General features: G+C 37.2%; 1 protein-coding gene and 1 long non-coding RNA gene across 3 annotated transcripts in view; one reads left to right on the forward strand and one right to left on the reverse strand.

The window, feature by feature from the left end:
- The window catches only part of ARHGAP24 (Rho GTPase activating protein 24), a 510,476-nt gene that overhangs the window by 290,841 nt on the left and 197,468 nt on the right, over positions 1-22,167 (forward strand). The window lies entirely within an intron of this gene.
- The window catches only part of LOC309661548, an 87,016-nt gene continuing 64,852 nt past the window's right edge, over positions 4-22,167 (reverse strand). The window contains exon 3 of the long non-coding RNA XR_014264067.1: positions 4-21,755. This is a non-coding gene — a long non-coding RNA (uncharacterized lncRNA). The remainder of the gene's footprint in view (positions 21,756-22,167) is intronic.

A 22,167-nucleotide genomic window follows, 5' to 3' on the forward strand; every position in this document is an offset into this window, starting at 1 on the left:
TGTTTTTTACTCACTGAAATCTCCTTCAGGGTTCATTTGTTTCGGGCACAAGTATTCTGTGGTCATTTGACCTTTTTCTCCCACTTTGCCTCTATTCTGAGAGAAAACACACTCTAAAATATCTTAGCTCTTTAGCTCTTTAGTATTGTTTTGTAGCTGTTGGTGGTTGAAGCTGCTAAGATTTTGTTTTGTTTTGTTTTGTTTTCAGGAACCTAATAATTGTTGTTGTTATTTTATTTTGAAGCTTAGTTTAACTTCGTCCTTTGTTTCCTCTTGTCATGGGTGGTTTTTATGTTTTATTGTTCATATCGAATAAAACGGGATATGCTTTAATATTACAGAATGTACAGAATGCTCTTGACCTGGGGGGAGGGGGGCAGAGATTGGTTAATGCATCATCAGCTTCAAGTATAAAACCTATATAGCCAATCAGATAAGAGGACCAGCACAGGGCAGCTCCAGGCACTTTAACTGGCTCAGTCGAGGCTCCCTGACCTCATCACAGCTTGGTGGGTCTGACCTGGAAAACACAAGTTTTTGAATTGGGGTTTTATCTTTAGTTTGCTTCTATGCTTGTTAATTTTAACCCTTCCTTCCCTTTACCCCCATTTATCTTTAAAAATTCTGGTAAGCCTGCTTTTTTTTTAAATGAAGTTTATCTTGTTAAGCTCATCCACCTTAAAGGGACAACATTTCTAAGAGTGATGTTTGCCATAAGATTTTAAATCACTGAGCTATGGAGGGGCTATCAGAGCAGAAGAAGAGGAATAGCCCACGTGGCAGTGGAGGGGACGGAAAAGACCCCATGTACCACTGTCATCTGAGATGTCACTCTTTCCCCAGAGGCCTGGTTAACTAATATATAGTATTTGCTGCTGGTCAATAAACAGGTATTAGAGGCAACTTAGGAGTTCTCTATCTGTGGACTTTCCAGAAAGAAATCTTACAAGTCTACCACTGAAAACTCCAAAAGTTTTAGAAAGAATTTAGCCATTTTTGGAGAGTCATCTTTCTCAAATCCACTATATATTTTGCTATCTCTCTGGAGGGGACTAAATTCAATTTAATGTTTTCTGAATTGCTCAGTATTCTTGTCATGAATACACATGATAGAATTATTCTATAATGTAATAATACTTGGGGGCTCTATTCTGTGGTGTGTAAGGCTATTTCTTCTTATGTCAAAAGGTCACATAATTACTATGCTTTTAAAAATTGTTGTATTATTCTTATAGGACATTTTGTGTGTGTGTGTCCACCATCCATATGGAAATGGGATTTCTTTACCTACTGATGTGGACAGTTTGCATTCTCTAACAACTCTCTTCAGCCTCAACCATCCCTTTGTAATTATCATTTCATTTGTGCTGTGCACAAGGAAACCAGAAAACAAACAAATTTATAAAAAATTATGGAAGGAATGAGAGACAATAACTTTATCTGAAGACCCCAAGAGAATCTTTTATGAGGAAAGTGTAGAACCAAAGTGCATAGACACAGTGACGTCTATTTTAGGTGCTTAGGAGACTTTTGGTTTATGTCCAAGTTTTTGGTTGTGTTCTGTAGTAGAAGTTGTCATGGAAGTGGCTCTGGGATAACTACCTCATTCCTGCATCAGATACAGAAAGTGCTGTTTGTTCTGCTTTTTATACAATTACTGGAGGCATGTGTCAAGGAGTCAGTGACTAGCCAAATCCCAAGGGGTCTGTAATATTAATTAATATTAATCAAGTACTATGTATTCTATTTTAGTCCCATTCACACATATGCTATTCACATGCATGTATGGCTGGGAAATAGCATAATACTGCTTTGTAGGAAAGAGAGAAAAGGAAAAAAAATCATTATCATCTAGTCTATGCAATTCTTCTGTGTGGTGATGATACTTTAGGGAAAAAAGAGGAATGCAAGGCTAATTGTCTCAATGATATCTTGGTTTCTTTAACTGCATCTTCTCTTGCAGCTTTTTTTAAGCTGAAAATACTGTAAAGCATTGAATTTAGTAGCTGAATATATGTTTTCTTATCTTCCAATATTTTTTATGTTGTGCATTTCAGAGCAAAATGAATCACTGGTTTCTCAATGATCTTGATAATTAATCCTATTCTACACAAGAAAAATATTAAAACTGGGTATATTAGACAGATACGTGAAGCTATAAGCTGAGTCCAGGGCAATTCTACATTCCAACTTTAATTAGAATCCACTGCTAATTACTTGATCATAGAGCTTTATATAGAATTACATTGTGAGGCCTTTTGTATTGGAGGCCCTTTTTAAACTTAAGCTATTTTTTTTAATACAGGTTTCTCCTAGTCACTGTAGAAATTGTTCTAGGTGTTAAAGCATCTTGTGGTGTGTATGACAAAGTCTTTCTATTTGAAACAATGAATTAAGGACTGCCTTTTGTCTGCAACAGTGAATTTAGGGTCTACATAAATTTAGAAACGTTGTCTAAAAGATAGAGATTTTGCTTATTTCCCCCCCTACTTCTTTCAGTTAAATGGCATGAGTTATGTTAAAATAAAATGGTATTCTAATTGAAACATAACTCTTTAAATTTGAAAGTATACTATTGTTATTTTAAGTCAATGTGATAAAGGTTTCCTTTACTTAACTGAGTATTTCAGGTTAATCAGAATTTAATGTTCACATTCATACCTAATTAGGAAATTTGATGTATGATGCATATTTTACATGAGAACTATATTACCACAACATCTAAACTTAAAATCCCTGAAAACTCAATGCCATTAGGAATACACACTTGGGAAGACTTCTATTTAGAAAATGCTTTTTCAAACTAGTAAAGGAAGAAAAAGCTAAAATAAATTAACACATGACAGTGTTCACTGATAATGCCTTGTAAGGATCCTTTTTAACATAACCTCGTGAGGATTCTCCAGAAGTCTCAGAAGCTAGCCCCTCATGAACTAGATCAGTGAGCAAGATGTATGTGTTCCAAGGGGCTGTCAAGCTTAATGTGGTAGGTTGCGAAGTGGGGAGAGAAGCTGTTGATATTTCCTAAATTGTTGAACAGAGAGATAATTGATTTGTTCTCATAAAAATCTGCATTTAGTTTATTTTCAATTACAACCTCTCAGGAAAGAAGAGATGCTCAAACTAACCAAACTACATCCTTATATATTGGCCTTTGTTTAATGTACTAAACTGGTACTTCTAGACAATTTAAAAGGTGATGTGGTCAAAGACTAAGGTTCTTTTGGTACACCTTAGTCATGCAATAAGTGTTTGTTGAATGAACATAACTTAAAACGGTATTAACAAATAAGATGATACTAAAACCATATGTTTTACTTCATATTTTATTATTGGAGTATTTGTTATTTAGTTTACTGCTGGGTCATGCTAAAACATGAAAACTTCATTAGATAGTGCCATTTAACAAATTATGAAATTGCGGTTAGCACACAGTAATTTGGAACTGTACATTTCTATGAAGAAAAAGCATCAGGTGCCTATTGTCAATAATAATTTAAAAAGCAGAGTTGGAGGACATGGAGGTGTCAGCCATTTTCCTTTACCCCTTTTTTGTTTATTTTGCTGAAGGTACTGTGGGATTTATAATACATTTGCTACAAGCAGATGTTGCTAGCATTTGATTGTATTAATATTATATATATTTTTTGTGGGGGGACAGCAGGAAATTAGAAGAATAAATAAATGTGACTGAGTCTAAGACAATTTTACAAGCCAAATATTGTTTTGGTGATCTTAAAATTTAAAAAAAGACTTTAAAGATTATATAAGTTAGAAAGATCTAGGCAAACACTGACATCTTTCCAAACTAACAAAAAATAATAGTAATTCTAAGGAGCAATTTTCATGTTTCTGTAGCTTCTATCTCCAACCTGCTTGCCTTTGAATATGTTTAATATCAAGCGTGTCTTCTGCGGTCCTTCTCTGCAACATGGTGCTAGTTCAGCAGGGAAGACGGCACTTATAGGTCCTCCTTCTCCACACATGAAAACATTATAAGTAGAGCTGAATACGATGGAAATGAAAACAACCTTCCTGTAAACCTCAAATGTAAAATGCCTTTCCCAACTCACAAGGGAGTTAGCAATGATAATGATTATAAAGAGAGTGACAAAATAAATTATTGTCACCAATTCCACTCTCTAGGAGATTAATTCCTATTGTGCGACTTCTTTCTGTATTTGTGTACATAATATGGTACCAACATTTTGTTTCATCTTATTTTTACAAAATTGGCTTAACACTGCACATTTGAATTCCACCTATTTCATGTAACATTTTATTGGCAACTTTTTCTATATCATTCAGAACACTTTGGAAAACAGATAATTGACAAGTGTATAATATTCTATTCTATGACTATACCGTACATAATAGAATATCCCCCCCCCATCTTTGGGAACCCATGTTGTTTCAATGTGTTCTTTGATAAACAAAATACGGATAAGCATTCATTTACATATGATTTTTTGTTCATTTGATTATTTTAGATCTGTAATGACTTAGAAATTAGCAAGTCCAAATCTCTCTTTTTACAGAGTAGGAGAACTAAGTCCAGAAATACTACTCATCTAGAATCCAGACTTCCAGCTTTCAGTCTAATTTCTATATTCATCCAGAAGAAGTAATGACTGGGCGATAAATTTATTCAGGGGCAAGAGGTGAAAGCATAATTTCCTTCTGTCTGAGTAAGAGGTCAACCATGTACCCTATTCTCTGAAAATCCTCAGGGAACAGAAGAGTTCTCATACTAAAGAAAGAACTCAAAATTCCATGCCAGAAGTCTTTATTACACAAGGGGTGATAAACATATAATAGCTATGGGAACATTTTTAAATAGCTGTCATTTCATTAATGAGTATTTGCTAAAGAATTTCCTGGGCCACTGGTGTTTATGGAACTTTTAAACAAAATATTTATGAAGATGAAACCAGGCCTTGCTTCATAAATTATATCCTTTTATCTGCACCTTTGCTTTTCCTCAGGGCACAACCAATGCTCAAGCCTCTGCTACACTAAACAAATACACACTCAACTTTCTCAACCAAGCTTTCTCTTCTTGGTGCCAAGAAAAATTTGCATTTTCTGCCTCTGCTTCCTCGCCTCCCTCTGACTCTATAACTCTTTGCAGTTTGGCATTTATTTCTATCACAATACTGAAAATATTTCTCAAAGGTTGCTAATGATGGTTAATTAAGGGTTAAATCCAACACCTTCTTATCCTTGTGCCCACCTCTGCTTTTTCTACCATTTATACTATTTACTGTCTTCCTCTTCTTTTTTTTTTTTAATAAACCACTTTATTGAGATAATATATCACACAATTCTCCCATTTAAAGTACACAATTCAATGGTTTTTAGTATATTCACAGACTTGTGCAATTTCTGTCGTGAGATGTTAGGGATCTTGTACTGGCCTGTACTTCCATCTCTTTTTTCTTCACTCTCTTCAGAGGGCTTCTGTCTTTCTCCCACCTCCTTGTGTGTTTCTTTTATTTCCCCCCATTATACTTTCTTCCTCAGAAGATTGCATCCAGTCTCACGGCTTCAACTTAAAGCCCAATCTAGAGATCTGGTCAACAAGACCTCTTCTAATCCATACTTTATACAAGTTATAATAAAGGTCCCCTTCCTCCGGATGCACAATGCTTTGACTTGGCAGGGAACTGGGCTGTATCTCAGCCCCAACTTGACTGTACAACCTTCCTTACGTAGTTGCCCTGCTCGTCAGAGCCTCCTATACAATGCTGTCTCAGGTATTCCAGTGCTTCAAACTCCTTATCTTACCCCAGCTCAAACCAGCCCTTCGTCTTTATCTCCTTCCTCACTTCCTATACAGTCAGGTGATGGTGATTATAGAATTAAAAAATATGTGTTCCCAGCATTTTTTTCTCTTCGTTCTCATGGCCACCATCTTGCTCAGAATTTAATTATCTCCCTAATCCTTTACCACTCCAATCCATCTTCCACACTGCTGGCAATTTAAAAGAGATATATATGTATATTCTCCCTCAATCTTTCAGTGAGCTCTTAGTAGAGGGTTAAGAGCAAGGGCTATGGAGTTGAATTTCAGGACTTGAGGCCCAGCCCTGGCACAATTTACAGGTATCATCCTATGCAAGTTATTTAATATTTCTAAGCTTTCGTTTTCTCACATAAAATAAGGGTTCCAAAAATGGCTAACGTGCATATGTTCCAGCTAGTGCTCTGTACACTTCCCGTGCATTCTTCCTTCCTTCAATGCTCAAAAGAGCAAATTTTATTATATTGACACTAAACATTCTTAAAAAGTGAAATCCAACTAATCTTAAAGAAACTGTTTTATTCTTCATGAGTTCAATTTGGTTTTTTGAAGAAACCCACACTAAAGTTAAACCCAGATAATACCAATGATCTTAGCCCAATTGATGGTGATGGTTAAACAAAGGTAAGTGGGTGTTGCATTTCATTTTGAGACAAAGGCATCTCCTGTCCCATTATTTTCTTTTAAGAAAGGAGAGCAAGAAAAGTTAAACGAAGTGGTTTTTTTTTTCTTTTTTAATAACTACAAACTACATGATGCAAATGAACACTTTTCTTTTATATTTCTATGTGGTTTTCTTTATTTAATTCTTTACGACTCAACCTTATAGTCACAAAGCAAACAAGTGGCGTAGCCAGAAGTCTATCCTAGGTTTTTTGATAATAGGCTCCCTGCCTCATTTGCATACTGCTTCTCTTTCTTTGAAGTTAAGAATCCATGCAGTGACATGGTCAAATTTAAGCAGAAATACTCCAAAGTAATGATTAAGGGTTTTCAGAGGTATGCCGTGAATATTATTTCACTATAGTTTTAACCTCAAGCAATGGGTTAATTTAGTTTTCCCAAATGGATACACGCCTGTCACTTTGGATGGATAAGCTGACCATTTGCCCTTGTATCCAAAATGGGTTTTTTAAAAGCTGTGCTAGTGTCTCCTTTAGTGCTTTCCCCCAGAGACTGCTAAGTTATTTCTGTCAGAGGACTTAGACTCTTAGCATCAAAGGGTTCTGTGGCTTATTTCATGTCCTTAATCAGCTCATTAATTACTTATAAATGGAAGTTGCCTAAATCATATAATAGGGAAGTTGGATGGGATCTTAAAGATCTTGTAATTGAGCACTCCCATATGTCAAACGACCAAAACAGTCCAAAGTAGGCTGTGTGACTTATCCATGATCCTAAAGCAAATCTAGAGCATGTTTCCTCTATAAAAACATCTACCTTACAGTTATGTGGCAACTTCTTGTAATATTAATTGCGTTGAACAGTCTCAGCGTCACAGAGGATAAGCCTGAGTCTTCTCTCCTCTCCTCCCTCTATCTTTCTGTATCAGCAGGAATCGTTCACTCTAGTATGACTATCAGAGATCCATTCACAGGAACTGCTTTTTCGTAGAGAAAGCCTTCCAAACACTTGACTTTAAACTTCTTTAACTCCTGAAATGGGAATTAGAGACATACACACCAACTAGAATAATGAAATATTTATGAATTATCTCCAAAGTGCAACTCCCAACGCTCCACAGTGCTCTCTGCAGTAAAGCTCTGTGTCAGAGATATACTTGTACGTTTCAAAAGAAAAAATGTATGACCATTATGTTATGGCAGTTTTATTATATGAAAACCCGTATTGCTTATGAACACACACAGAGATTGGGGGAAATGGCTCGGGATAACTAACTTGATAAGAGTGAATGTTTCCCTCGTTCCTGTCAGGTTTGTCCCCATCTCTGCCATATTCTCACATGAACACCTGGAGTCAACATCTCTGCAGCCTCCCCTTTGTGTTATTTGCCACACATAGGTGGTCTTTCAGCCTAGATCATAGTTCCTCGGTCTTGTCTTTCTAGAAATCACTACCTTGTCTGAGATGCTGTCCCTGATTCTATCCGTACCCTTTAATCCCACAACACTCTGCTATGGCTTCCATCGCTTTGCACTTTAACTTCTTACTTACTAGTCTACTTCCCTAGCTCCGCTACACTCGGAGCTCCTAGAGGCCAGGGGCTTTGTCTTACAGGTTTTCTGACCAGTGTGCAGCACAGTGCCTGATAGGCAGATGCCAAATTTAGGGGCCCGGTATTACTCTAGTCTTGTTGTTACAAAGGTACATAAATCATGTGCAAGGTTTTCCCATATAATGATATGTTAAAGGATGGGCCAACCTGTCTCACTAGACATCTGGTTAGTCAACTGGAAAGTAAAAAGACACAGGCAAGAGAACATGAGCTTGCTTCTTTTTCCCTCTGGGTAAAATATTCCAGGTTTTTGCTCTCTATATATTTTATTTCATATTTACTCAGATTTCATGATAAAGCAGATGAGCTTTTTTTTTTTGCCACCTTCACTCATTTTTCCATTCAGGTTAGGGTTAAGGTTAGTTTTATTAAAATTTGTTTATTTTAGCTTCTTCACCATTTGTGAGAGTTTCGGCAATCCCTTTATACGATGGAGGCTTAGACTCAGTGCTGACATTCAAGAAGTATTTTGAGATATTCATTCATGGTCTATCCCCTTATATTCACTCAAATTCCACTTGTTTTTATTACAAATATTGCCTCAGGAAAGCGATAATTCAGAAAGAAACGTTTTGGATATTTTTGTTTGCAACAGCTTTTGAGTTTCAAAAAGCTAACTCCTTAAATCCTCAGGATCCAAAGTTTAAATTATAACAACAACAACAAAATAAAACAGATCCTTTATCCCATCCCCAAGATCAGATAATGACTCTCATGGTAGTGGGGCCAAAGGGAAACCTCAGAGGGAAGCAAAGGGACATTAGATGCTTGGAGGATGGTGGGTTCCAAGTAAGGGCTCCATGTTCTGCCACCCTCTCTCCCACTCCCTGAGCCGGATACATGGGAGACAGACCTGAAAACCTGGATCAGACTGGGGGAACGTAAGAGCAGAGGAATCTGTGAATCACTTCCTGTATGAAGTGCGTGGAGGTTATAAAACGAATCATTTTTTACTGCTGCTCTGTGTGGTGCCAGGTCATTAGACATGAGTATCTAGGCAGACATATCCAAAACAGCCTCCCAGCTTATCCCCATGCCCTCAATGCAGCCAAGAGGGGAAGAGAAGCAGCAACGTGAGAGTCAAACCTGCAGAAGCCAGGAGCCAGGACAAAGAGGACTTAGTCCCTGGGCCTGTGGACTGAAGTCCAGGAACAGACAAGGAAGGTGGAAATCAGCATCTCAGAGGTGCCCGTGTGTGCAGAGGATGGCAACCACGGACCACTTTGCCACTCTCCCCCGTCCCAGACATGGAACCCTAGATGTTCGCAACATCAGATGGCTCCCGAGAAAGTGAGGGCCCTGGATTAACCAAGATTAAGCTTCAGTCACTTGATAGTATAAAAGAATAAGATGTTACACTTTATACACCTGACTTTGTAAACCAACATCCATTACTTCCTTCTACAGAGATCATTTTTTTTAAACTTAAACCAATTACTTTTTTTGTCTGTGTTGCTATAGGAAATGCTAGTGTGGAAATAATGGTTTGTAATCTTATTAAACTATTCTTGTTTTTCTTTGAAGTGGGAGACATATCAAGGCCAGAAAGACAAAGTGTAGGATTTGACCTGTGTCGATCTTGAGCGTAGAAGTGAGAGGATTAGGGAATGAAAAGAATAATCTTATAGGAGAATCTCTGCATGAGACAGCTTAATAGAGCTTCATAATTTAGTTTCCACTTCATCCAAATTCTGATCTCTAAGGACCAGAAACATCTGTTATCTTTCTATTCCTCACTGATGTTCTCTTAAGTGACACGGAGCAAATGCTGAAATTTTGGTAATTTGCTCAGGATTGTTGCCTGTCTAAAAGTGCCTTATAAACTGAGCCCATACTGGTAAATGAGTGATCCTTACCCAAGTTCTTAAAGCACAGCTAAGCTGCCCAAAAAAGTAATATCTGCTCCAAGTCTAAGGGCTCCATACAGAAAGGAAAAAAAAATCACTTACTGACTTTCTAAGGAGTTTACAGTTTACTCAAAGAATAAATACTGAATTTGCACTTGCAAGAACTTCCCCTATGAAGATCTAAGTCCTGAGGAGTTCTTAACTTAATGACGGGAGAATTTTCCAACTCACAGCCTGTTTAGGTTTTCACTGGTCCTCTGGGACATCTACGGAATTTCTTGACCAAAACTTGGTAACCGCCTATGTATGGCCCAGTTTCCTACTGCTTAGTGTGTAGACAGAGAGGGGGTAATATGCAGAAGTAGACTTGTGTGCATGGCTGGGACCAGAGATTGTCACTCCACGTAAGTGCAGATGCAGGCTCTGAACAAAAATCTTTTCTGCAAGGCCAGACATGGCATCTGCCAGGTTTAACAACACTGGGGTATAATTTGGGGAAGCAGTCAGCATCACGGATACAAGGATGTGGCAAATGAGGTCCAGTCCATCAGAGAGAGCAAGATAGCAGGCAGTCAAAGAACAGGTATACTAAACAGGTCAAGCAGGCTTTTGTTTTCAGGGAAATCAGTCAGCAGATTGGCTGCAGTTCATGGATAGGACTCTTCTTAAGAGTGAAATGGAAAGCAAGATGCAGGCTCATTGAGCACCTGAGTACTAGACACTAGATAGGAATTAACACACCAAAAAAAGCAAGAACTCAGGTTGCAATAGGAGATCCCAAATCTGTGGGGCAGGGCTGAGCTATCAGTGAGTCAAATGGTAGTAGAGAGAAGTAAATTACAGGTATTGGTAATCCCAGAAAACCGGATACTCTGCAGGGCTATGCCTATTCCGGACTTCTGATATTCAGGACAGACTACCAGAAGGTCTTAGGGGATGGGGACATTAGTGCCAGCCGTTTCAACTGTTGCTGGAGATTACGATAGCCCCCTTCCTGAAATGCAATGTTAAGGAGTCTTCAAAATCCCCTTGAGAAGTCCTATTAAAGTGCCATCCGTATGATGCTTTCTCTTCCAAGACTACTAGATTCTTATATCCCCTTGCTTTAAGATCTAAGTAAGGGTGCTTCCTTGTATGAGTTTCTGGCCTGTCTTCCAATGCCCTGATTTTAAATATTCCTTTCTCTTGTCTGCTTTCAATAACTCCCTGAGTGTTAGATTTTTGTAGCAGGTGCAAAAATAACCTGAAGAACTTAAAAAGCAGATTTCTGGTCCTGTGCCCAGATTGTCTGCTTCAGTTACTCTGGTATAGGGCCCTGAAATATGTATTTTAACAAAAACCCCAGGTTTTAACCCCAGGTGATAATGATGCGGGTGGTCCATGGACCACACTTTGAGAAGCACTGCTTTAAGTTACCGAAATACCTTGGGAATTTTGACGTGTCATTAGCTATATTACAGATCTCAGACTGCCTGTTGCTCCCCATGTAGCAGCACAAATCATTCCTTATCACACCATATATCTTGATTTTGGGTGATGAAGATGGTCCCCATAACAGTATCCTGGGCCAAAACATTGAGAGTTTTAGGATATAATTCAAAATTCAAGGTAGATTGCGTTTTGGCTGTCTTTAATTTTATTGTTATCTATAATTTAAAGGGCAATTTATTTTTACTGAAATTTAGATCTATTCTGGGATATGAAAATGGTTTCAATTTATACTTGAAATATAAGATTATAGCTTTTACTCTTCCCAGAGTGAGATATCTCTCTTTCTAGTTTATTAGAGAACTGTTCTTTCCACTGCAAGCATAAAGACAGCTGCAGACTCTTGGTATAAATTAAAAAGGAGTATTTGGGATATTTTCAGTGTCTCTTTCAGAATTGGAAGCTGGGCCACAAGCAGTCATCACATATGGGAAATATTTACATTGCCTGAGTGGGCTCAAGTTTGATGTAGCATAAATGGTATTTTCAAGAGCTCCAGTTCCCCAGATTTTCCACGGCTGCAGTATATGTCTTGTCTCTACTGAGAAATATGCTAGTCTAGGGAGTAATGAATAAGCATTCTTCCAGGCACTGTAGTCATAGCCCTTTGTTTTTGGCCAAGTTTAGTGTGACTGTTTCACGTATGATTTTGTTCTTCATGAGCTGGATTGGAAAAAATGAAAACCTGGTCTAAAAATAAATATACCAGGCATTTAACCACTAATCAGTAAACATTTGTTATAACTAGGGTCTGTAAGATCCAAATAGCAGGCTCGTGCCACCTACTAAGAGTCCAGTGCTGGTCAAAATTCTGTTCTGTGTTTTACCTTTTCTAACCCAACAAGGAAGTAAGGAATCACAGAAAGGAAGGAATTGCATAAAATAATGTATAAAGCAAATTGTCGAAAAAAAAAGAAAGTAGATAGAATTGGAACTAAATGTTCATATTTTGGGAATTTATGCAGTCTTCTTAAAAATGCTTTGATAATGGCCTTACCAGAATTTTCAGTGTTTTAAATGCTGCTGCTGTAGCATATTCAGGTAAATCATAAAGGCATATTTGGGGGTAAAGATAGGAGCCAATAATGTAAAATATTGCTTTCTTCCAAAAATGGTTAGGATTTGAGAGGTGACCCCAGAAAAAAAATTATAGGTGTTAAAATACTGTCACAAATTGTGTTTGCCAAATATTTTCAGCTCTCTGTTCTCTGGTCACAAAACAGAATTATACTTCTCCCCATTTTTGAAGTGAATCATGGCCATGTAACTTTGTTTGGCCAATGAAAAATGAGCAGAAGTGATGTGTCTCACTTCCAGGTAGAAGTTTTAGGTGCCACTGTCCAGATCACCGTGTGCCCTTCCTACTGCTCTGGGATTGTGGGAGCACATATTAGGGTCCTTGAATGAGTATGATGAGCTGAGGCTCCTGCTGACCCACAATGGACAATAGTGTAAGTCAGAAATAATTTTTGTTATGGAACTGGTTGTTTGTGCTGCATCACTTAGCCTATCCTGACTAGTAAAGATATAGACATGGAGGCAAAAAACAAAAACAAAAACAAAACAAAACAAAACATAAAACCCCAAAACCAAAACCAAACAAACAAAAATCCCTCTTCAAGTGTTTGGATAGAAAATGGGGTTTCCCAAGTAAAGAAACAGGTTGTCAATAATGTACAATTGTGCATTGTAGGTCCCTTAAGAGAACTCTAGAGCCAGCCTGATGGAAAGAATTGTGCTTGTTCAATTTTGGAGTCAGGTCTGAATTTTAAGGAGCTAAAAATGATATTAAAAAAGATTCGTGTTCATTGATATATGTATTAATGAGAAGTAACATACAATAAAACTGTCAACAATGATGACATTCGAAAATTAAGAATTGAAGTAAATGGGATAGAGATTCTACTTTTTCTTTCAAGAATTCAAACTTTTCTTTGAAAGAGTTTGAAACAATTTTATATTTAAAAGTACAAATATGGGAAAATTTACTGCCGTTCCCCAATAAAAATCTAAAGCTTTAATAATTTTTAAAACTGTGTTTTAGATAAAACATGGTGATCAGGATTAAGAAAATTCAGAATATGCTTGTCCTGAAAAAGCATCCAAAATCAAGGATTTAGAAGGAAATGGAGTATCATAGTTTACCTGTATAAAAGCCAAGGCACATATGGTCTACTCATAGCATAGATTGCTTTGAAGAAACTTGCTCATTAACTGTAAATATAATTTTTAATTCCAGTAAAGTCTAAGTATGTTCCAATTCTTGATTCATTGCATTATCTTTTAAAATTCTCTGATTTCTTGCAGTTTTCCCCAAAGTCTATCTGAACCCTCAGAATTTTTTTCTTGAAATCCAGCCCATGTCCCCTCCTTTTTCTTTTATCCTTTTAAAATCCCTTCTTCCTGCTTCAAGCAGTTTCTTTCCTTGATTCTCTCAGCTTTCTCTACCCATTACCCAAATTCTATAAAACTGAAGCCAAGAATGAAGCAGAGAGACTGAATATTCTTTAGAGTGAAAAAGGCCAAGAGTCAAAGACAGAAATGCTCTGTAGCAATCAAGAAGAGATAATATATGAAAAAAGTTATAATATACATGTTCCTTTTGTTTTTGTCCCTATGTTTGATGTAGTTATGAGGGTTAAACTTTCAAGGAACTAGCCTTTGCTTATCCTGGGAGCAGCCCACTGGTTACTTCTAAAGAGACAAGCCTCTTTTTTTTTTTTTTTTTTTAATTTTTACACTTTATTTATTTATTTATTCTTTTGGCTGTGTTGGGTCTTCGTCTCCGTGCGTGAGCTTTCTCTAGTTGCGGCGAGCGGGGACCACTCTTCATCGCGGCGTGTGGGCCTCTCACCGTCGCGGCCTCTCTTGTTGCGGAGCACAGGCTCCAGACGCGCAGGCTCAGTAGTTGTGGCTCACGGGCCCAGTTGCTCCGCGGCATGTGGGATCTTCCCAGACCAAGGCTCGAACCCGTGTCCCCTGCATTGGCAGGCAGATTCTCAACCACTGCGCCACCAGGGAAGCCCAGACAAGCCTCTTTTAAATACAGATATTGTGGTTTTCCCCTTGAAAGGAGCTGGAACTGATAAAAGGATAAACTATACGCTCCAGCCCAGCCCGCTATGGAGTACACACCTTAATGGTATTTTGAAGGGTATTATGACAATTTATGGATAATGTTCCAAAATGCTAATCACTCAGAAAACATTTCCGGTATGTCTTTCCTCCCAGCATCATCCCTGTTTGGCTTTATTTTCATAGGAAATATCTGATCTCGAAGAGCTACTATATTTCCTATTTCAGAAATCCAAATCATCAAGCTGATTTATGATAGTACAGTTTGAAGCTCTGTCAGACCTCATTGTCATGCACCACTGAAGTACATCAACAAATTGCACCCATCAACTAATATTTGGACTTGTTTAACTCCCTGTCATTATTTAATTAGGCTCAAAAATGTCACTGTAGGCAAAGAACTCACTGTTTTTCTGTACTTAAGAAATTCTTGTTGAAGTGGAGGAATATTTTTTCCTGGCCCCATAAATTAGAGACAGTAAGATAAATAGAGAGTTGACAGATATACAAGAAGCAAAGTTAGCTCCCAGTTATATAACACCAATAAATTATTAAAGAATGAAATTTTGTCTTAGCTGGAAGTCATAAATGTTTCAGCCTACACTTTTCACTACCCTCTACATCTATGAACAAGAAGTAGTACAGAATATATGAGCTTTAACTTTGTCTAGATAATAAGTTTGGTGCACTTAGTTGAGTATGAACTATCTCAAAAATGTATACTTCAAGAAACTGCCATTATAAAAAAAAAAAAGAAACTGCTGGCAACAATTCTAATTGTTCGTTTACAATAAGTTTCTGTGAAGAGGAGTCCTTAAGGAAACAAAGTTAAGCATGTGTTGTGTCTCTAAACCTTAAGAGGATGGCTTCTTAGAGATATCTGCTTTGATTTGGGGACATGGTTTTAAAATACAGGGTCTGGATGGATACGAAGCTTACAGAACATAGCCCAGATAAATGAAGATAAGGTTAGTAGAAATTTTAAACCATATTTCCCACAGAATAATCAAAAGATAGGATAGTCCTTCCTCTTTTAATTCTGTTTATGGTACCTGGCAAACTCTTTTCCATCACATTCTATCTTTAAACAAGTCTTCAAAGCTTTAAAATTATGACCCTCAGTTTGTATATACTCTTTTTTAACCTTAGATAAAATATGTGACAGAATGAGATTAGGCTATTCCCTGTCACAAAAAAATAGAACGCTCTTGTGTATTCTTTGAAAAGAAGAAATTAATAGTCCCTAAGAAAGTTTTCTTTAATATTAATCCACTATCTACAGCACACTAGGTGTTGCCCAAAACACACACGCGTGCACACACACGCACCCACACACGAAGCAGTGCTTTCTTTTTGCAAATTTATGATTCATTGTCAGCACGTATCATACAAGAAAAGGAATAGCAAAATGATAGGGATATAAATAAGAAGATTTCAAAGGAAATTTATTGAGGTTTCACCTGAGAAGAAAATGTTGTGATTTTTTTAACAGTATGAAATAATGACTAAGAGTTACCGTACAGCTCTTGCCATTTTCTTTAGGGAATAGTATTCCTTATGCTGAGGGGGAAAGGCAAGTTTAATAACTTAATGAGACAACCTAAATGGATATCATAGAGAGGGGATAAAATCATACATTCTGGAACTTTGAGGAGAAAACATTTTTACCTTTATTCTCAATGGAAGTATCTATTTTATGTGACCATTTCTATTGTTTCTAGAGTTATCTGAGTCTATTGAAGGTGGCTGTGTGAGACTTTCATAACGCAATTTATGTCTGTCAAGAGGATATCTGAATTCCATTGAAATAATAAAGTGGTGGAATGAAAAAGAGATGCCATATGTCACTGAAGATTATTCTGCTGATGTTTTCAGTATCCTTTTTGTAACATTAGTTATGAAGCCAGTGGCATAACTAATAAAGTACAAAAAGAGAAAAAATAATACCCAAATATAATCATAGTATATGATGCTTTTAAAATATGCTATCTTCAAAGTGTCACTGCAGATCTTTTTTTACTTAAACATTATCTTGAGCATCTCAGAAAATTTCGATTATGTGACCTTTCAAATGAGTAACACTGAGCCCATAACCATGTTTGTCCCTCTGTTTCATCTCATCAGTGGCTTAGTCTAATGTTGTTCTGCAACTGATAAAATAAAAATCTGCCCTCATGCACCTACTGGGTTACTCTCCTCAAAGAGCAGCCTGAGAGGTATAAGGAATGGAAGGAAGAAATATTACTTAATTAGCCCATGGGCATTTTCATGGGTAGTTGTCAACAACCAGGGGCAAGGAAGCATCACCAAGTAAACAGAAAAATATCACCTCTCACTATCATATTTCCTTCATTCCACATTACAGTTTTTCACACTTTAACATTTTGAAATTGGTATTTGTCTCAGAATTGATGTGTACATTGATATAGAAATTCACGCAAAGTTCATACAAAGGAGTCAATGTTACCCAATGTTAAAAATAATATGACAATAAACTAATGACCTTTTCTTCCTCTTTCTCTGTCTCGGCTCTATTTTCTATTCTCTTCCTCTTTCTCCCATTGAAAGGCAACGTGGTTTATTAGAGAGACCATCAGCTGTAGATTACAACAAATTAAGGTTTGAACGAGCGTCCTAATTGTGGACTATTTTGATCTTCATTTTTTTTTCTCCATGAGAGAGTAATAAGGCCATTATCACAAACTGTTGTGAAGTCTAATGAAATAGCACAAAGTTTGCAGTAGAAAACAAACATAGTAAATAATAATTGGGTCCCTTTTCCAGTGCTTGGGGTGTCTACCAGGCTCCAACTCGCTGGAACTCCTTGTTTTATTTTCCCACCTTCCCTCATATAACCCTCATTTTGTTATTGTTAAAGTAAACTTCAATGGAAAAACAAACAATACAATAACAGAGGCAGAAACAAAAAGATTATTCTTCCACATGTAGTGATATAAGACCAAGTTAATACATTCCCAACTCAATGAAAAAGAAAACTATTTCCAGTTCATTTGTTTCTAAGTAATAAAAGCTGGGTTTTAAGTATCCAAAATTTCAGTTTAAATATCAATTTAACCTTTCCTTGAAAAACATCGAAAACAATTTGTAAGATAAAAATGCAGGAATTCTTTCTCAATATCTATAAAATACAGACATATTAATGGCAGAATCCAATCAAGTCACTTCTTAAAAATACCACATCAGTCAGGAAAACATCAGATCTCTGTAATATTCCAATCCCTACCCTACCTCAAACTTCAGTAACAAGCCCTCTAGTCCAAATAATTTAGAATCTCTTGGTCCCTTATCCAGTTTTGAAGGAGATGACAGGCTGAGAAAAGGAAGTGAAGGATTATTAACCCTTGGCTGTATAAGGGTCTTTATCCCTTTTATAGCAATCATAGGAACAGTTTGGGCTGAAACCCTTAAAATCTGGCAACTCCTCCTACCCATGCGTTGTTGACATCAGACAGTGGAGGCTTGTGAACCAAAGTTTGATATTCTGCTTGTTTGGGTTTTAGTCAATTTTGCTTTAAGCTTTGAAATGTTTATTGTGGCAGACTCTATCTAGAACATTTCAACTTGTTGTGTCTTAGTTAATGGGAAATTTGTAGATAGGCAACAATCATTAAATATTCATATCCAAATCATTGCCGTCTTTCCTGGTTTTTGGCAGTCAGAATCTGAAACAAGGCTATTTATTTGTATGCTATTTTCTCAGCTCAGAAAGTATCTTTTAGGAATTGTCCGGGTTTTGTTATTTTTGCATTTACTGTAATTTGACTACACAATTTATATCTATTCCAAAAATTGGAGAGATGTTTCCAATTAATAAGACATGGTGGAAAAAAATTAGTGAAGAATCAACTTCTGTACACACATAAAATAATTTAAAAGCCCAAAACCAAAACTAAAAATAACTTGTAGTATTTCTTTGCTTAAGAACACTCAGCTTACTGTATCTACGTCTAACATTAAATCTGCTTTCATCCATTCACACGTGTTCATCTTGGATAGTCTTTGGATCAATATAAGTGCATTAACTACTTAATGTTTACTTGGTTACACTGATTCACCACCAGAGAGCGATTAGTATCAATTCCCTGAGAAAAGGGTTCCCTACTGCATGTGGCGAGGCATGTAGCATGAAACTGGTCCCTTATACTAACATCCTGAATCAAAGATGTGAAGTTTACTCATGGGGTTTTTAAAAAAATAATTTAGAGCATATTCCAAAGTATCACTGTAATATCATTCCTGCGTAGCTGAGAAGTTTTCTAGAAGTGTAATCTCTGTTAATTAAGTTTGAATATCTAGTCTACTTTTTAAAAGTATATGTATGGGACTTTCTAAGATCATTTTCTCTGTAGCAACCTTTTTATTAATTTTATGGTTCTTACTTGTATCAGAACTTTTCCAGTTTCAGTTATAATTATAGCCAACATCAGCAAAAAAAAAAAGGAATTTATTAGATCACAAAATTGAGAAATCAAAGGATAGCTCAGGCGTCAGGCATGGTATATCAATTTGGGTCTAATCAGGAGAGAGAAACCACATAGTAATTTGAACAGGGAAAGTTTAATATAAAGAATTATTAACTGTAACAGAGGATTAGTGTATCAAGTGACTGGCTTGTAAAAAAGTAAAAAGAACTCTCAAGAATATAGGTATAGGGGCTTCCCTGGTGGCACAGTGGTTAAGAATCCGCCTGCCAATGCAGGGGGTATGGGTTTGAGCCCTGGTCCGGGAAGATCCCACATACGACAGAGCAACTAAGCCCATGCGCCACAACTACTGAGCCCGTGAGCCACAACTACTGAGCCGGTGCACCTAGAGACCGTGCTCCACAATAAGAGAAGCCACCGCAATGAGAAGCCCATGCACTGCAACGAAGAGTAGCTCACTGCAACTAGAGAAAGCCTGCACGTGGCAACAAAGACCCAATGCAGCCAAAAATAAATAAATAAAATAAATTTATATACTAAAAAAAAAAAAGAATATAGTAGATATAAAGAGCAGCCATGAGCCCGAGAGGTGTGATTGATTGCCCAAGGAAACACCCACCCCTCCCAAACCCCCATCCCCCGCTGAGATCCAGACCTCTTCGGAGAGGGCATGGCTTTGGCTTACTAGATGGTTGAGCATCACTCTGGTGTGGCACTGGCAGAACTTCCTGAAAGTCCTCCCTTTGGAACTTGCCTGAAATGTGCCCTCCAGGTGCCAGAAAATCCATGGAGAGCTGTCTCACTGGAGGTACTCTGCTACGAAAGGGCCTGAGGAGGTATGGGGAAAACTGCTGGCCACTGAATATGACGGCCGGTGTGTACTGCAGGTGCTTGATGCAGAAGAAGCTGCCAGAGCTGCAGTTGCTGGGCACTGAGGCCTTTGTACACTGGAAGGGCTGGGAGCTGGAGGAGCTGCAAGTGCTGTGGGAACCTGCAGAGCCAACACTTAGGAACCAGGAAGCAACACCCGCTTTCTTCTGCACTGTCTCTCTCACGCCCTCTACTGACAGAATTTTAACATGGTGCCAACTGGCAAAGGAAACATTCTCAGAGGGACATATCTATTTTCACAGAGCATTCAAAAAGGATGGATTTAGAGCAAACGTGGTGAGATCCCAAGATTCAAATGATGTCAGCAGGATTTGCTAAATACTGTTTCTTAGTCTTTCTTTCCTCTGGGTGGCTTCATTCTAGGCTGGCTGCCTCCATATTGTGGTACGATGAATTCAGGCACTTAGCAGCCGAAGAGCTTTTCCTCTCAGCAGTTGTAACAAAAATCCTATTATTATTGTTGATTCAGATTTGTCTGACTTTATCCACATGCCATCCCCAAACCAGTGTGGCTGGGTTGTGTGTGTGTGTGTGTGTGTGTGGTTTTCCCTCATCTGGCATTATGTTTCTGCTTCCCTTACCTTTACCCTCATCAGACTGATATTACCAGACTAAGGCAGGTTGTACTGGGTAGGCCAAAACAATTTTGGATAAATAGGGGCACTAGCTGAAGAGTAAAACTTCAGAATTTCTTGCATGCCTTAAAGATGTGCCCTATGCCCTTTTGAGCTTCTTCATTTTCTTAAATCGTTTTTATAAGATTCTAGAGCTTGAATAAAATTTAGACCATCTAGCTTAATCAAGTCTCTTGACTTTACACCAAGAGGAAAAACTAAAAGACAAAATACTAGGGTCTGAATTAAGTCTTGAATCCAGGATTTTTGTTAAAACAGAATAAAAAACTTAAATGTAACTTTTTTTTCAAAGATGAGAGGATGTATTTACTTAACTAAACATTCTCGCAGCAATAGTAGTGCATATGTGCCATCTAATACAACTCAGCAAAAAAAAGGAAGGAACTACTGATATACACAAAAATTGGGGTGGATTTTAAAGGCATTATGCTGAAAAAAGCCAATTTCAAAAGGCTGCCTACAGTGTGATTCAATTTTATAAAATATTCTTGAAATGGGTCACAAAATTATACTGACAGAGAACTGAGATGTGATTGCCAGCACCTGAAGTTTGAGAGAGGGTTGACTATAAAGGGGTAGCATGAAGGAGTTTCTTTTGGGTGATTGGACAGTTCTGTATCCTGATTACCATGGTGGTTCAACAAATCAATACATGGGATAAATTTCATGGGACTAACTATACTATACCAACCCCCACCCCCACATGCACACAAATGAATGCATGTAAAAACTGGCAAAGCACGAATAAGGTCTGTATTTTTATTAATGGTATTGTACAAGTGTTAATTTTCTGGTTTTGATCACTGTACTATGGTTTTCAAAGATGTTTATCTTTAGGGGAAGCTGGGTAGAGAGTACATGGGAAATCGCCATGATTTTTTGCAACTTCCAACGCAGGGGTAAAATTATTTCAAAATAATTGTTAAAAGTAACAGTAAATTGAGGCTGGATTTCTGATAGTGAATCAGGAAATTGAAAATCAGTTCTCTTTCAATTTTTTATTTCTTCGCAGTGAACAAAATTAATTATTAATAATTCATTTGTATACATAAGAAAAAAAAGGGTGCTTATACTATTTATTCCAATAATCACATATATTTTAATAATATCAGGGGAAAAAGCAACAAAAACAATTTCAAAACATACAAATGAGGAAAAAGGAAAGTTAGAATGAACTCTAAGGTACTGGATTAGTACTGTGCTAGTGACTGATGACTGAGTTCCTACTAGCCCTTTGCTCTTGTAGGAGAGTAGATTTGCTCAGGTAGAGGCAAGCAGAAGATGGATCCCAAATGAAGTAGGCTCCAAATGGTAAAATAATAACATCCCAACCCACTGTAGGACAAAGGTTGGAATCAGAAGAAGGAGAAGGAGGAAGAGGAGGAGGAGTAGGAAGAGGAGAAAAAGAAGAAAAAAAAATGCTCAAACAGAAACTGTTTTTGAATGAAGAAGCTTAGCTGTTAGAATATAAATTTTATTTATTTTATGAAGCAACATCAAAAGGCTGGAACAATTATCGGTGCATAGCAACTGAACCAGGCTATATGGGAACAATGCTTATAACCATGTGGTCCTCTTAATTTCTTTCAATGTTAGGAATCAAAAAGAATTTTAATGTTTGCCTTATATTATTCAAGAAAACTATAGCACAGGTAGATTATTCCCTAGACATACACAAGGTGAATATATCCAGTTTGCTTAATATTTCCAACTGAAATTTTTCATTAAGAAAAAAAGACAATTCACA

The sequence above is a fragment of the Balaenoptera physalus genome, assembly GCF_965194825.1.
Source record: "Balaenoptera physalus genome assembly, chromosome: 5".
Taxonomy (NCBI): Eukaryota; Metazoa; Chordata; class Mammalia; order Artiodactyla; family Balaenopteridae; genus Balaenoptera; species Balaenoptera physalus.